Source organism: Oncorhynchus tshawytscha, linkage group LG02, assembly GCF_018296145.1.
Source record: "Oncorhynchus tshawytscha isolate Ot180627B linkage group LG02, Otsh_v2.0, whole genome shotgun sequence".
Lineage (NCBI taxonomy): Eukaryota > Metazoa > Chordata > Actinopteri > Salmoniformes > Salmonidae > Oncorhynchus > Oncorhynchus tshawytscha.
In genome coordinates this window covers 42,919,969-42,937,038 of record NC_056430.1, presented here as the reverse complement: position 1 = coordinate 42,937,038, position 17,070 = coordinate 42,919,969, and the positions used below count along the sequence as shown (strand labels likewise).

Sequence of the window (17,070 nt, the reverse complement as noted above, 5' to 3'; positions counted from 1 at the left end):
GATAGATGTGAGATGTGCTGGTAGATAGATGTAAGACGTGCTGGTAGATAGATGTGAGACGTGCTGGTAGATAGATGTGAGACGTGCTGGTAGATAGATGTGAGACGTGCTGGTAGATAGATGTGAGACGTGCTGGTAGATAGCTGTGAGACGTGCTGGTAGATAGCTGTGAGACGTGCTGGTAGATAGCTGTGAGACGTGCTGGTAGATAGCTGTGAGACGTGCTGGTAGATAGATATGAGACGTGCTGGTAGATAGATATGAGACATGCTGGTAGAGGCGTGCTGTTAACGTGATATCAGTATTCAGGTTTAACGAGAGGCAGAAAGAGATGGAGCTAAGATAGAGTGAGATTAAATTCAGTTCTCGGCTTTCGCTGACGATTCAAAGCTCTCTGTAACTAATTGGTCCCAGCTGAGATGATGTCGTATTCCTGTTTCATGAGTCAGTACTCCAAATACTGTGTTTGTGTGTCTTTGTGTGTGTACATGTGTGTGTGTTTATGTTTATGAGTGGGTTGCTATGTCTGTAAGTGTCTACACTATGTCTTTAAGATGGTGTCATGTTGGATAGGAAGTGTAATATACAGGTGGAAAAACACTTTAAAAAAAAAGAGAAGACAACAGTTACCGGAAACAGGTTGATTCCCATCCCCACCTACCTCCACTTGCCTCTAGTTCCAGTTCTGTACATTTCGTTTGGCTTTGGTCGGGCTGGAATAATTATCCACCTGGGAGGCTTGCAGTAGCTGCCCACATTAGCTGTTTGAAGCTCTGCTCCTCTACGGCGTTTGTTCACAGAGACCTCTGTCACTTTGTCAGTGCAATAACTTCCGTACGCCACATGGAGAACTTTGACCTTTCTTGAAACCTATGAAGAGAAGCCCCTACGTCCTATACATAGCTACTTAATTAACACCTGTTCTCCAGGGCTCTCCCAGGGTTCTCCCAGGGCTAACTGTAATTACCCATGATGCACTAGGCGTAAAGGAGAGGAGGCCTGTGTGAATCATTTAATAATTCAGAGACAGGACATTATACTGGGAGTGATGTTGTTAGGTAAGGATCATGTCAACGATGGACCTGATAGAGAAGTGTACAGTGTGCGTGTGTGTCTGTGTGTATTTGTGGGTGTGTATTGCTGATGATGAAGTGATCCCACAGACAGAACATGTCATCATGGAGTGTTACAGCATGTCAGCTTCAGAATCCATTAGCACCATCTTATTCAAGACATGTAAGGATGTGAATAAGATCAGAATATGATCACACATCATATGAACTGTGACTTTACTATGCCTTTGTTAAGTGCCAATTCTCGGTGAAATATAGTTTGCTTCTAAAATTGTACCCTTTTCCCAATGTAGTGCACTACCTTTGACCAGGGGCCATAGGAGACACAGACATAGTTCACATCGATGCGTCAATTCTGGAATGATTTATCAAGTGCAGTATTCCCTTTTGCCATGCTTCCTAGCAAGTGAGTTAAAGCGATCAAAATGATGAAGGAACAGAACACACATCTTATAGCAACTCTGTGTTATAACAAATCCCTTGATAGATGGCTCTCTGTCAGATGTGAGGCACAGTAGCTTGTGGATGCTTGATGATTAAGCTTCTGCTCATTAAGTCATGAAGTTAAATTGCATTGTACAGTTTATGCCTGACGAAGACGGAGGATATTGAGTCAATCAATAGTTGATCAAGGGGATTGTAGCTAGGACAATTGAACTATATGGTCCATAGAGGTGGGATCTAACAGAGAGAGTTCTGTTCCCTTCTTAAAGAACCCCGGAAAAGGATAATTTATAATGTAATCCCTCCATAAATAATAAGGAGTAAAATGACTGTTCCTTTGGATCATTCAGTAAGCATGTGTCCAGTGGATCTGCATTCTGTATTGAAGTCGATTGAACTTTTAAGGTCTAATTAATGCTTTTGTTCAGAGCTTGCATAAAATACATTTCTGGGGAAGGTCTATACAGATTTTCTATATTAATTTGACCAGTTTCTCACAGCACAAAAAGTATTTCGCAGCAACAGGAAATGTGAATATTTATGTGGGTTATAATGAATGTACATTTTTGTACATTTTTTTGTTAAGATAAATCAACTAAATCAAAAAAATCATTACAATCTTTAGAAGCCTTTTTAAACCTCAAATACACTACAATTTGCATGTCCTGCCACATAGTGATCAAATGAAAACGGTACACCTGTAGCTCTCTGTCTGGTAGAGAAACACCAGACAACACAGCAGGGATTGTATTATACACTTCGGTTGAGTCAGTTGAGACCGCAGCAAACACAAGGCCTCCCTACTGAGAGAGTAGAGCTTTATGGATCTGCGTGGCCACCTGTGGCCCCTTTTGTGGTAAATGACAGTCAGTGATAGGAAAGCTGAAAGCGACTGGATACTTCACCGTGATTGGGAAAAAGAGCCAGGCAGGGATACTTTACAGGACTGTCGCACACAAAGGTTTGGAAAATGTGTATTTGTCACATGCTTCGTAAATAACAGGTGTAGACTAACAGCAAAATGCTTACTTACGGGCCTTACCCAACAATGCAGAGAGAAAGAAAATAGAGAAATAATAGAAAAGTAATAATATGTCAAAGTAATAATAAATACACAATGAGTAACAATAACTTGGCTATATACATGGGGTACCAGTACCGAGTTGAAGTGCTGGGGTACGAATAATTGAGGTAGATACATATAGATGGGAATAGAGTGACAGGATAATAAAATAAATAAAGTAGCAGCAGCGTATGTGTGAGTTAAAAAAGTTAACGCAAAAACAGTCAATGCAGATAGTTAAATAGTTAACCAAATAGCTACCCGCACAAAGTATTTAGCAATCTTATGGCTTGGGGGTAGAAGCTGATTAGGGTCCTGTTAGTTCCAATTAGAATACATGATAACTGTACTGTCATAATGCCATAGGGGTTCAAGGTTCTGTTGGCAGTGCCCTATAGTTCCAGGTCCCCTTCATTGACTCACTCCTTTGTGAGTAGTGAGGACTGAGGAGCCTGTGGTGAGGTTTGTCGGAAGGAGGGCGGCTGCTTACGCACTCAGTCCCACTGTGTCTCAGAGGCAGAATTGTGTGTGTGTGTTTTTTATGCTGACGTACTTTGTCCCACTGTGCTTCAGACTCAAAAGCAGAGTTTACTGTATTAGAGGACGGGCACCACCAGGGCCGGTGGAATGACGCCACTGGAGAGCTATGGCCTTAGAGATACAATATAACACTCATCTATTCAATTCTGTGATGCTGTCTGCATCCTTCAGAGGAGCTGCTTTGCTTTTCCCATCTGTGGGGTGCAACAGGGCCACAGAGAAACTGAGAATCTTGGCAACGGACCTCTCCACCTGACTGTGGTGGGGGAAAGACGCAACGACACTGCCCCAGTCTAGATGCCCGTCACTGGGGCCAAGGGCTGCCTGTGAGGGGGTTGTGTGATGTGCTGGCCATCTGGTGGTGCATGTATGCATGGGCGTCAGGACCAGTCATTCACAGCCTCCGCACGGTGCCATTTGGGACACATCCATAGGCTATAACAGGAAACTCAGACGGAGAGCACATGGGACGGCATCCTCCCCGTTTAGATGAGCTGTTTTTTCTCTCATTGATGTGAAAACGATTTATCGCCATCTGGGATGAGGCTGGGGGCAAAGCATCACTGATGACTAAATTACACTTAGTTCAGGTGACAGATGATAGGTAGCTGACAAGTTTAATTGCATACTGGAAATGATGCTCTTTAGGCTTTATAAATTGTGCTGTTGCTTAACAACCACCACAAGTAGAAATTGAATCCGTGTGGAATTTACTTATGCATGGTTTAAATAAGGATATACCCTATACATTTCATAATGTATCAAAAAAGGATTATCTTTATATTAGCTATGCTGCTACTGTTTACCCACCACAACTAGACATAGAATTGTACACGTGATGCTTATTGTGGTCAGACTTGTATTTCTACATGTTCAGCACATTCCTTCTACTTGACAGAGATGTCTACTAAGATGTCTGTTTGTTTACCAGTCCGAGCATTCTGTGGTCGTGCTTTGTATTCAGACAGAAGGCTTTGCGTGAACTCCTCACAAAACAACACCTCACTCCATGTGAATATTCTACAAAGTCTCTCTATTTTCCACCTTACATAAACCTCAGATATACCAGCCCCATATCTGCAGGGTGTCCTGTAGATCAAAATAGGAACATAATTGCACGTGAACATTCAATGTCTTAGAGCAGGTGTTAGATATCAATCCATAAATTCAGCAAATTAGAAAAAGAGACTCGGCACACCCAATCACATTACTAAAATCTATTTTAGAACTCTCATAACTTGAGGCAATATGAGTTGTTTGAGGAAGGAGGTCCACTGTGATTTGGGGTGTTGTTATCTCAGGGTGGATAATAGTAATTATGAGGTGGATGTTGGAGTGTAGGGGCTCGAATCACTCCGTAGTGCTAAAGTTCCGTGTCGTAGCTTGATTGACATTCAAATACAATGTTCCTGCATTTGCAAAGAATGCATTCACGGTAAACGCTGCATATGTCAGCTAAATCTGAAATTACCTTTCAATTTCAATCGCACTACAGCGCTGATCTTCAGCTCTATACGGATTGAATCGAGCCCTAGGTTTAGAGTGTGCTATAGTATTGTATAAGTGTTGATTATGTGTCAGAGTGGCTAGGAAGGTGGATGAATCTCTCACTGTGTGTGTTTGTGTTTCAAACTGAGCTGAGCATCACACAGAGATTGCAATGCAGGGTAAAAAATACTTCTCCTTTGGTGTTTTTCATGTGCGGTATCATTGCCATCTCCCTCTCTCCCTTCTTCCCTCCCTCTCTCCCTTCTTCCCTCCCTCCCTCCCTCCCTCCCTCCCACCTGAACCTGTGATTTTAAAATTGTACATTTTTGCCAACTGCGGTGAGGCACGCTAATTAGTGTGGCAGAATGTCGTTTAGAAGTGAGGGAAACAGTGGAGGTTGAAAGAAGTGGGATTCAAGAAGCCCATGCGTACCACACAGAGACAGGCGTTGTTAATGCCAGACAATCTACGTATATCCACGTGCGCTCACACAAACTCGCACGCACGCACACACACACACACACACACACACACACACACACACACACACACCTTGTATTCCTCCCATTTCCCAGAGAACTGTTATTTTCTTTCTTTCCTTCTCTCTCACAAGGTGACATTAAATAAATGTTCATTTTTTTGTTCAGAACCTCTGGGTGTTCCACACTGCATTTCGAATGTAATTATATGCATAAATATGCATGACAAGCTTATATCCTCTGATATCAACTATGATGAAATAAAAAATACCTGGAGTCGTTTCAGACTTTTTTACAAATGCAATGCAGGAGAATGGGGAGAAAATAGCATTACACAGGCTCTGCAAACAAATGATGCAGAACAATGTGTTTGTGCGTGCATGTGTGTGTGTTGGGGTGTTTATGTGGTCACTCACTCTGAGCCTTGCATTGTTGTTGGTGTGGAGGAAATTTTAATAGAGGTCATTAACATGTGGTTGATTTGGCTGTGGGTGACTTCCTGGTAAAGAGCACTGTCAGCCGATCCAATAACATCTCACAGGCTGCGTCTGATTGTGTGTGTGTGTGTTTGTGCCAGTGTTAATTTTGCCACTCTTTTTACATTTAGTCTAATCTTAGTTATTTTAACTAATAGGTCACTAAGTTTTTGTCACATTTTTAAATAATGATTTAGTCTAGTTATTGTCAAAATGACAAAAACAGTTGGTCATTTTAGTGTACTTAATGCCCTTTTAGTTCAGTCAAATGTTTATTGCCTCATTAATCTATCGTAAACATAAATCACTGACTTCCATGTGCACAAACATACATAGCCTTGTCTTACCAGCATATGTTTCGGCATAACATTCCATGATTCTCTTCCCAACAGCCAAATTGGTAGAAGAACACATTCTGCAGCAGATCAAAATCACACCCCTTGACATGGCTCCAGACTAACATTTTCCCCTAGTGACACTGGTGCCACTAACCTTTTCAGTTGGTGGCACCAGCTCATGATTTGGTTGCAGCAATTTTTTTCTGCGGTGCCACACAATATAAACATTTTTTTTGAAATCACCTTATAAAGTCATCCACAGTGCCTGACACTGTGTAATAGACTACTGAGATGGTAAGCTATTCAATAAATAAGTTGTTTCATCTGTCCAAGCAGGAATGCATGATTCAACATATTTTGATGTACAACCTAATCCTGTGATTGCCATGAATTGTAGGTTGACAATAGGGTATTATTAGGGTTATATTTTAATGTCAAAATAGGACTCCAGAATTTTCTGAAATGTGTTGTTGAATTTAGATTAATTTTCCTACATCTTTATGTGCACTAATATCATAGGCATATTTATTTTGGGGCTAATTCACCACCATGAGGCAGTGAAAACTCAAAACACATTTGCTGGAATGCTAACACTAAATATAATACCCACTGCTAGTAATCATGTATTAATCTAACAGTAAATGTTATTTGCTAAAAATAATTTGCTGTTGGAGCCTGCTACCCATCAGCACTTGCAATGGCTGATACGCAATTGACCATTTCGTACGTTTCGTATCATAATTAACAGTCGACTTTGGGTAAAAACGCAAAAAGAACAGCTTTAAACTGTATAACTGATCAATGCACCATCATACCAGGTAATTGAATGCGTAAAAAAAAGGGATGAATACGATATTTGGTTACAGAAGTGTCATTGCTTATGGATCTCTACAGCTTCGGTCCAATAGCAAATCCTTTAAAATGATGTCAACACATACTGGAAGAGTTACTGGCTAGCTAAAGTGGCTAGCTTAGCTAACAAACTAGCTAACAAACTAAATGTTGGTCACGGTGCGCATGACCAGAATGATATATCGAAGAACCACCAAAGGCACACCCCATTTCTGTTAGAAAATGTAGAAAGGGGCGGAAAGGGACCGTTTTTCATGCCCAAAGTCAACATTTAAAGCAATTTCAAATCTCAGTTGTTGAATAGTTTCTATTGAGCTCAATATTAAGATGACAAATAAAAATTCGACCCACAGAAAGCTGAGACCAACAGTAGTTGCTTCCAAAGCTATGTATTTCCCATAATTGGATATAGAAACGTTATACAATTAGAAGGCTTTTTTCCTCTCTCCCAGAGCACACATCAAGTGGCTCATTCAACACAGCAGCAGGCCCCAGCAAGACAGGCCTCAGCGAAACAGGCCCAGGGTCTGGGAAGACACTTTCATTACAGAAATAATGAGGATAATGCACTCACTTTGAGTGAGGTGGCCATACAGTGAAGGTTGCCCGCACTGATGTGACCAATTAAAAATGTAACTCGCAGAGCCAAGTCAAAGGATCGCAAAATGTGACTAAATGGTTGCCGTCTGGAGCCCTGCCGCTTGACATACTGTAGGTATATTGTAATCAACGTTCTGTCATAAGTAGTGGTCTGATAGGTTGCTGCAACCTAACTAGCCAGCATTTTCAATCTGTTATTACCTGAGGGTATATATTGGAATGATGCGCTTTCAGATGTCTCTTGAGGTTGGTGTATTTTTCCATCAACTTGTGGGTGAAAATGCAGTAATAAACAAAACTTCTAAGTGGAAACGTTGCATTCGGTCTTGTTGCATTTGGTCTTGTCTACCGGGAGCTTATACTACCTGAAGAGTAGCTATGGGGTGTACCTTTGTTGCATCAATGATTTGTTGCCACCAAATTGGAGAGCAGATGCCGGTTAGAGAGGTGACTAGTGAATGAGAAACAAGATTCTCTGGTCTGATGAAACCAAGATGCAACTCTTTGGCCTGAATGCCAAGTTTCACATCTGGAGGAAACCTGGCATCATCCCTACAGTGGAGCATGGTGGTGGCAGCATCATATTGTGGGGATGTTTTTCAGCGGCAGAGACTGGGAGACTAGTCAGGATCAAGGCAAAGATGAATGGAGCAAAGTACAGAGAGATTCATGATGAAAACCTGCTGTAGAGCGCTCAGGACCTCAGACTGAGGCGAAGGTTCACCTTCCAACAGGATAACTACCTTAAGCACACAGCCAAGACAACTCAGGAGTGGCTTCGGGACATACTCTGAATGTCCTTGAGTGGCCCATTCAGAGCCTGGACTTGAACCTGATCGAACATCTCTGGAGAGACCTGAATATGGCTGTGCAGCATCACTCCCCATCAAACCTGACAGAGCTTGAGAGGATCTGCAGAGAAGAATGGGAGAAACTCCCTAAATACAGGTGTGCCAAGCTTGTAGCGTCATACCCAAGAAGACTCGATGCTGTAATCGCTGCCAAAGTTGCTCCAACAAAGTACTGCGTAAAGGGTCTGAATCCTTATGTAAATTAACAAACATTTCTAAAAACCTGTATTTTGCTTTGTCATACAATCTTGTGTGTAGATTGATGAGGCAAAAAAAAAAACAATTTAATCAATTTTAGAATAAAGCTGTGGAAAAAAGGGTCTGAATACTTTCTGAAGGCACTGTATAATAGGGTGGTTTTGAACATGATGAACCAGGCAAAGCTGAGCACCATGGCCTTAGACAATGGGTACACAGCCCATAGAGATTGTCATAGAGAGAAAGATTTAGATAGAGAAAAAAAGTAACAATCTACAAGGTTCACATAATCTCCTTATCAATCAAATGATTGTCATATCTGACATTGACTGACAGTACACAGTTGATTTGAGTTTGTGTTTTCCCATGGTAGAAAGCTGATGTATCATTACACAAGGCAAGACCCAAATGCAGACACAGGAGGCAGATGGTTGGAGTCTTACCCTATTGGAATAATACATATTGTAAGGCAAGAGAATAGTTGTGGACAGGCAAAATGGTCAAAACCAGTTCAGAATCCAAAAGGTACTGAAGGGCAGGCAGAATCAAGGTCAGGGCAGGCAGGATGATCAGGCAGGCAGGAAAGTAGTCCAGAGTCAGGCAGGGGTCAAAACCGGGAAGACTAGCAAAAGGAGTACAGGAAAAACACACTGGTTGACTTGACCATACAAGATGAACTGGCACAGAGAGACAGGAAACACAGGTATAAATACACTGGGGAAAATAAGCGACACCTGGAGGGGGTGGAGACAATCACAGGAACAGGTGAAACAGATCAGGGCGGGACAGTATGGAGAGGAAAGGCTAAAAGATAGGGGCTTGATTTGCTCTCTTCTACACGTCATCTGTAGTGGATCTGTATCTCAGCTTTCTTCCTTCCTTCCTCTCCAACCTGTATTTATACTTGTCTAAGCCAGGGGGGAATCTATGTCTATGTCCCAGGACATAGACATGTCTTATATGGGCAGAAAGCTTAAACTTGTTAATCTAACTGCATTGTCCAATTTACTGTAGCTATTACAGCATAAAAATACCATGCTATTATTTGAGGATAGTGCACAACACCAAAACACTTTTATCACAGCAACTAGTTTGATACATTCACCTCTGAAGGTTAATAATGTACTAACATTCAGTAATCTTGCTCTGATTTGTCATCCTGAGGGTCCCAGAGATAGAATGTAGCATCGTTTTGTTTGATAAAATCCATTTTTATATTCAAATGTAGGAACTAGGTTCTAAAGTTTGAACCCCTGCTGTTTCTGGTTGGCAGATCGGCTGTACCGACTTCAGAGGAGTCCCAATACGCTTGTGAGGGTTGTAGAGCAAAAACGGAGAACACCATTGTGTTTGTGAGAGTCTCATCATTCTTTAGAGGGGTCATAAACCGTTTGGACACTAGAGACAACTTTGTGAGGAGACCAATTTTTAGAAGGTCTCATGGTCTGACAAACACCGCTCTAGCTCTGTTACCGTTCACTGCAGAGGTCTCATGGTCTGACAAACACCGCTCTAGCTCTGTTACCGTTCACTGCAGAGGTCTCATGGTCTGACAAACACCGCTCTAGCTCTGTTACCGTTCACTGCAGATGCGGAAGTGCGACATCGACAGATGCAGTCGATTGAGACGCATCCAATGCAAAACAGATGTCTCTAGTTTAAACTGATGAATTTTTATGGGCATTGTTTTATTATGCTAATTAGATGTATGCGGTGGTGCAGGCATCGACTCTAGGGGGTTAACTAGAACTGGAATCTTCTTTGTACAGTATATAGAAACAGGCATGCACCTATAACTGGAACTCTTAAATCTCAAACAATAGATACATGTATAGATGCATTCGGTCCATGTAGTCTCATGTATGTATAGGGAATCAATTCATAACTGGAACTCTTACTGTTAAAGGATTGCTATGATTCCACTCTTACATTAACAATTTTGTAACCTCAAATACAATATGTTCCTTAGTCTTGCTGTAATGCCTGCATTACTATATTGTCTCAAGGCTCAACTCACTCTGGACCTGACCGGAGTTAAAGCAGCAATGAGGGGGGAGCTACTCACTCAGCTAGCATTTTAAACTCTTTCTGAATAATACAGTATATAGGAATCATATTTGCAGAGTTTAAGTACAAATTGAATGACAACATTCTGTCAATTAAAGGTTAAGCAGGTGAAGGTTTGACTTTTGGAAAAATATTTAATTGAAGTACCCGATAAGGGTCTAATGCAGCGGAGTTGTTTGTACTCGTACCTTGCAAAGAGAGGGAGAAAGTGTGAATGACACAGAGAGAGAGAGAGATGGAGCAAGGTAGAGAGAGAGAGAGAGAGAGAGAGAGAGAGTGTACGTGAAGGGATACACAGACAGTTACTATCACACACTCCAGTAGTATGCTGATAGATTTTCTGTAAGATTTTCTGTAAACACAGCATTTAAAACTTCTTAAGGACCGAACAAACCCTTTTTTTCAATTTTCACCCATAATGACATACCCAAATCTAACTGCCTGTAGCTCAGGACCTGATGCAAAGATATGTATATTCTTGATACAATTGAAAGGAAGCACATTAAAATTTTGGAAATGTGAAATTAATCTAGGAGAATATAACACATTAGATCTTATAAAAGATAATACAAACAAAAAAAACTGTTTTTTTATTTATTTTTTGTTACATCATCTTTGAAATGCAAGAGAAAGGCCATAATATAATATTGCAGTTTAGGAGCAATTTAGAATTTGGCCAATAGATGGCAGCATTATATGTGCACAGTTTCAGACTGATCCAGTGAAGCATTGCAATAACTACAGAGAACATACCGGGAACATACAGAGAACATACAAAAATGATATGGTAATAGAAAAAAATTAAACACACCCAGGAAGGTCATAAATGATAGAAAACTAGCTTCACTACAGAAAAGACACTAACCTTCACACATCTAGATGGCCGGGCGGGGTGGGTGTGGGACCAGAAACAGCAGGGGTTCAAACTGTAGAACCCAGTTCTTACATTTGAAAATTATAATGGATTTTATCAAACAAACAATGCTACATTTTATCTCTGGGACCCTCAGGATGACAAATCAGAGGAAGATTACTGAATGCAAGTACATTATTTACCTTCAGAAGTGAATGTATAAAACCAGTTGCTGTGATAAAAGTTTTGTTGTGCACTCTCCTCAAACAATAGCATGGTATTTCTTCACTGTAATAGCTACTGTAAATTGGACAGTGCAGTTAGATTAACAAGAATGTAAGCTTTCTGCCTATAAAATACATGTCTATGTCCTGGGAAATGTTTTTGTTACCTACAACGTCATGCTAATCACATTTGCGCACATTAGCTCAACCATCCCGCTGGAGGGGCAATGATCCCGTAGAGGTTGAAAAATATATTGAAAGAATTTGACCCTGTACAGGAACAGTAACATACATCCATGATGTTTTCGTCAATTTGACACGCAATTTGACCTTGGTCTATATAATTGTTTTACGGTTTGTCCTACAAACCAGATGCTTTCTGCACATGAATGGTGCAACCATGCTGGTCACATAGATATTCGTATAATTTCTCTATGATTCTCAAAGACTGAGCAGCACAGATCTGAAGTAAATTTGAACCACAATTTGACCTTGGTCTACAGTGGTTCCTCCTTTAAAAGTTGTGAGCTTACACCGGGGGACTCAGAGGTACCCAGGATCACGGCTTCATTGCTCCAGACCACCACAAGGGGGAGTTAGAGCACTCATTATGCATTTGGGTACCAAGGTTTTTATATGACCAATCATATCGAGTGGTTCCAATGACGAGATTGATGCGAGCCACCCATCCCTGGTGACTTCCTTCAGTAAAGATGGCTGACAAAACATGGGGGAAGCAATTGTAAGTAGTTATAATGTCATAATGAGTCAAGCTAAAAATATACAATTGAGAGGAATATGTTAGTTAACCCTTTCACACGTACCATCACACCCGTGTGATTAGAACACTCATTTAGAATGCTCGTTTAGAAGGGCAGTTTCGAATGACGCAACAATCAGCATTTGAGCTGGCCACACTTTTTTTCAGAAACTATTTACACAAACACAGTCCTTACAAAGTTATGTCCAGAATGTCAGCAGTTTATTTTGGGATGCAATGTTCAGATATTCACAGAAGTATATATAGCATAACACAATCATCCTAACCAGAAAAATGTAGGCTACATTTGTCCTAGCGCTAACTGAGGAAAGATTGACCCAACACAAGCAGTCATATTTTCTAACTCTCGGCTGACATAAACTACAATATGAATTAGCTAATAGCAATTACTATGTATAATTAATCACATCACGGGTGAGCTCACCATTGATCGAAATAACTAGGTAAAACACTTTATAAAAATCGAAAGTAATCCGACGATTAGTTTCAGCGCGCAGCCAGGCATTTTTTCCTCACAGAAACCAAACAAACATGGCTACACAGCTGGAATTAGCTTAGCTCATCATAATCAGTACAACCTTCAAAAAAGTATATTACACACATAATACGTGCCCATTACAATCTGTGCAAGAATCGGAATGCATGATTTGTCACCTAGAATTGAAAACATGTGAATAAAATGGTAAATACACAAATAATTGCCACACAAAACATTTTCTGATCGTGATTTATTGATACAAGTTGCGCGTGCCGGCAGTCAACCACGTAACCTCCCACTCTGCGCCATTCAGTGTTGTTGTTTATGTATGTAGCTAGTGAGCTAAGCTGTAGCATTAGCAATGTCTTTCAAAAGGAGACAACTCACAAATGTGGAAATTCTGGAGATTTTTTTTAACAATGAGTCTGAGTATGAAAGCCAGGAGTGAGGGGGAAACTCGCTAAATGGGTGACAACCACAATTAGTGAAATGTATACCTTCCTGGTGACAGTCCTTCTCATGGGGATAGTAAATAAGAACTCCCTAAGAGAATGCTGGAGGATAGATCCTATGTTTGCAACTCCCTTCTTTGCCACCCTCTTTTCCAAGGCCGCTTCCTAGTTCTGCTGCCATGCCTACATTTTATCAACAATGCTACTGCCATCCTAAGTGACCCATTAGACAAAATAAGAAATGTTCTTATCTGCCTGACATGAGCATTTGGTCGGGTCTTTGTGTCATACAAGGACCTATGCATTGATGAGTCCCTGATGTTATGGAAAGGTAGGCTGGCGTTCCGTCAATATATTCCCTCCAAAAGGCACAGGTTTGGAGTCAAGTTCATTGTCATGTGTGACGTGAAGACAGGATTTGAACTGTTAAGGAGTGTACGTTAGCATACAAAAGCTGTCCTCGTTCTTCAGCTCCAAAGATGTCCAGCTCCAGTTAAGATATTGGCAAATAATGTTTGTGGTTTCTGAAAGCACAGAATAAAAAGGAATTATTCATTAGAATACAATGTAAGGATATAGCAATAAAACAATACTACAAAGAAGTAACATAATAAACACTGCTATAAAGAAATAGTTTATTGCATTGACAAAATCACAGATTTGAGTTATAACAGTAAGAAACTAACTTTTGAGCTCCACAAGGGGGCAAGGCAGGGCAGAACAGAGCTATGCTGAATAGACCAAATTAACAAACCATGGTCATATTTTTTATTTATTTAACTAGGCAAGTAATTTAAGAACAAATTATTATTTACAATGATGGCCTACACCAGCCAAACTCAGACAACACTGGGCCAATTGTGCACTGCACTATGGGACTCCCAATCACAGCCAGTAGTGATACAGCCTGGATTTGAACCAGGGTGTCTGTAGTGATGCCTCTAGCACTGAGATGCAGTGCCATAGACCACTGTGCCACTTGGGAGTCATAAGGCCAGGGTAGCTTCAAAATACAACACAAGCTAATAGTTCTCTGACACAACTAGCATTGTTTTACAGAGCTAATAGAAAAATGTAGCTACGTAAGCGCGATTCACTATAACACCATAAAGGTTATAAAATGAGTAACGTTACCTCACGTGTCCGCGGTTTGTTTGAAATTTTGTTTCAACAAGTCAAAATACATTTCTATATACTCCTCAGATACCCTAAAATGTAATCAAGCTGTAATATTTATTTCAGAAAGAAGTATGTTCAATAGGAAACCGATCAGGTGCGTAATGTCTTCATGGCGCGCAAACACACATTTCCAAGACTGTCTTTCTACTAAAACTGATATGTCTTATTTGTTTTTGAAGTTACAAGCCTGAAACCTTGAACATAGAACATAGACTTGAACATAGACTGAGCCAAACATTTGGCTCTAAATTTGGAACAGTTGGGTCTATCAATTCAGGGGAAAAACATATATGAAAGAGAACATTCTCATCTACTGGAAAATACATTTTGGGAGGTTAAAATCATATATGTATTATCTTGATGTACTTACTGTACTTCATTTACTCTGAACATAAATGGTGTAGGCTGAATTGAACATAAGGTAAGGGTTAAAATGGTTGCAAAGACAGGGAAACCAATAAAAGCAAGTGTTTTTTTATTTTACTAGGCAAGCCAGTTAAGAACAAATTCTTATTTACAATGACGGCCTACCCCGGCCAAAACCTAACGCAGATGACGCTGGGCCAATTGTGCGGTGCCCTATGGGACTCCCAATCACGGGCCAGTTTTGATACAGCCTGGAATTGAACCAGGGTCTGTAGTGATGCCCCTGGTGCTAAGATGCAGTGCCTTGGACTGCTGCGCCACTCAGGAGCCCACCGATTAGTATAATGAATGTTGGCTACAATATCTAATGTATTGATTGAGTTTGTCATTTGAACACCAAGATCAATTTATTCTAATTAACTTCAATTATGTGTTTTATTTTGTACTTTCTTTTTTAACTAGCCAAGTAAGTTTAGAACAAATTATTTTTTACAATGACAGCCTAGAAACAGTGGGTTAACTGCCTTGTTCTGGGGCAGAATGACAGATTTTTTGACCTTGTCAGCTCAGGGATTCAATCTAGCAACCTTTCAGTTACTGGCCCAATGCTCTAACCACTAGGCTACCTGCCACCCCAGGTAGCCATCATGATATGTTAAAGTTTAGTTCTTTCAGTGGATTCATATTTCAGTCGACCCTCTGCTCCTGCTCTATATTCAGCTAGAAGGAGGACATGGAATGGACTTACGCTGTTGTCCAGAGGGATCATTGCATTGCGCCTGTCTAAATAGATCATATTTACTCCATTTCCTCTCTAGGGACAAAGTGTGCCTGCTGCTCCCCCAGGCCTGTGGTCTACAGGGTGTTTTAAATGGAACTGTCAGAGTCGGTTAAGATCAGGGTTAATTTCAGTTAACTCCATTGAGTTAGAAAGATAGCCCATCCCCTATCTTTGCCATGATCACGTCTGTGACAGCATGGGCAGCCCCATTGAGGTTTTTCTGGTAAGTGCGTCCTCTCTATCCAACTCTATGGTCAGTTTATAGAGGCACGCTCTAGGGGGACGCACTCCACAGTATGTTAGCATTACACTCACCATACTAACTGGTCTATTTGGTCTCTCTAGCTTGTACAATGTCCGTCCACTTTGATGCCCTGACGTTTATTTAGGCAACAGCGTCCTTGAAATGAAATACCCAGATATGTCTTGGACAAAATCGCTCAATCAGCTGTAAGCTCCCAGATGCCGTCCATGGGACTAAAGGAATGTTGTCTACAGTTTAGGCAATAAGCAGTACATTTATTTTGAATCTATTGTAAGTTAAGTCTTATTTTTCTATTTCAGACACAAATGTCGAGACTTCTGTAGGATCATGCTCTTTAGCATCTCATACTGTACATCTGATTGAAGACAGCACAATGTCCAATCATATCATACCACATAAACCGCAATTGGGGCCACATATGTGCTCTGAAAAAGTAATCAGTGTCAGTGTTGTATAGAATTAGAGAACGAAAAAGGCCACATATTTGCCACATATTTGAAAAACATACAGCTGAAACACAGCATACAAATACTTGTATTTTATGTTCCACAGAACATTGTTTGTGTAAGGATGTGCATGACGTATCAAATACTGGATTAATTTCCCTATTTAAAGATTAATATCTGGCTACTTAAATTCTCATGAGCTGGAAACTGGGAAGCGAATGAAGGCTGGTGAAAGAATGGGAATCTAAATGTGGATTAGTGTGAAGAGGAACTGTTAAATGAGCTCCAAGGGAATGGGGGGGGATTATTGAACCCTCTAGGCATCGTGAGGTGCCTGGGAGACAGTGCTCGTTAGTTACAGTAGTGTTAGAACACACATTGGCACAAACTCAGAAACCCTGAGGCGGACAAGGAAAGCTGGAGAGATGGAGAACAACATAAAATAAAATGTCACATACAAGTGTTTAGCAGATGTTATTGCAGGTGTAGCGAAATGCTTGTGTTTCTAGCTCTAACAGTGCAGTAATATCTAACAATTTCACAACAATACACACATCTAAAGTAAAGGAATGGAAATTAAGAATATATAAATATTTGGGCGAGCAATGTCAGAGCGGCATAGACTAGGATACAGTACAATAGGATAGAATACAGTATGTACATATGAGATGAGTAATGCAAAATATGTAAACATTATTAAAGTGACTAGAGTTCCGCTATTGAAGTGGCCAGTGATTTCAAGTCTATGTAAATAGGGCAGCAGCCTCTAATTTGCT

General features: G+C 40.6%; 1 protein-coding gene across 1 annotated transcript in view; it reads left to right on the top strand.

The window, feature by feature from the left end:
• LOC112244839 (metabotropic glutamate receptor 2-like) overlaps window positions 1-17,070 on the top strand; it is a 58,366-nt gene that overhangs the window by 20,956 nt on the left and 20,340 nt on the right. The window lies entirely within an intron of this gene.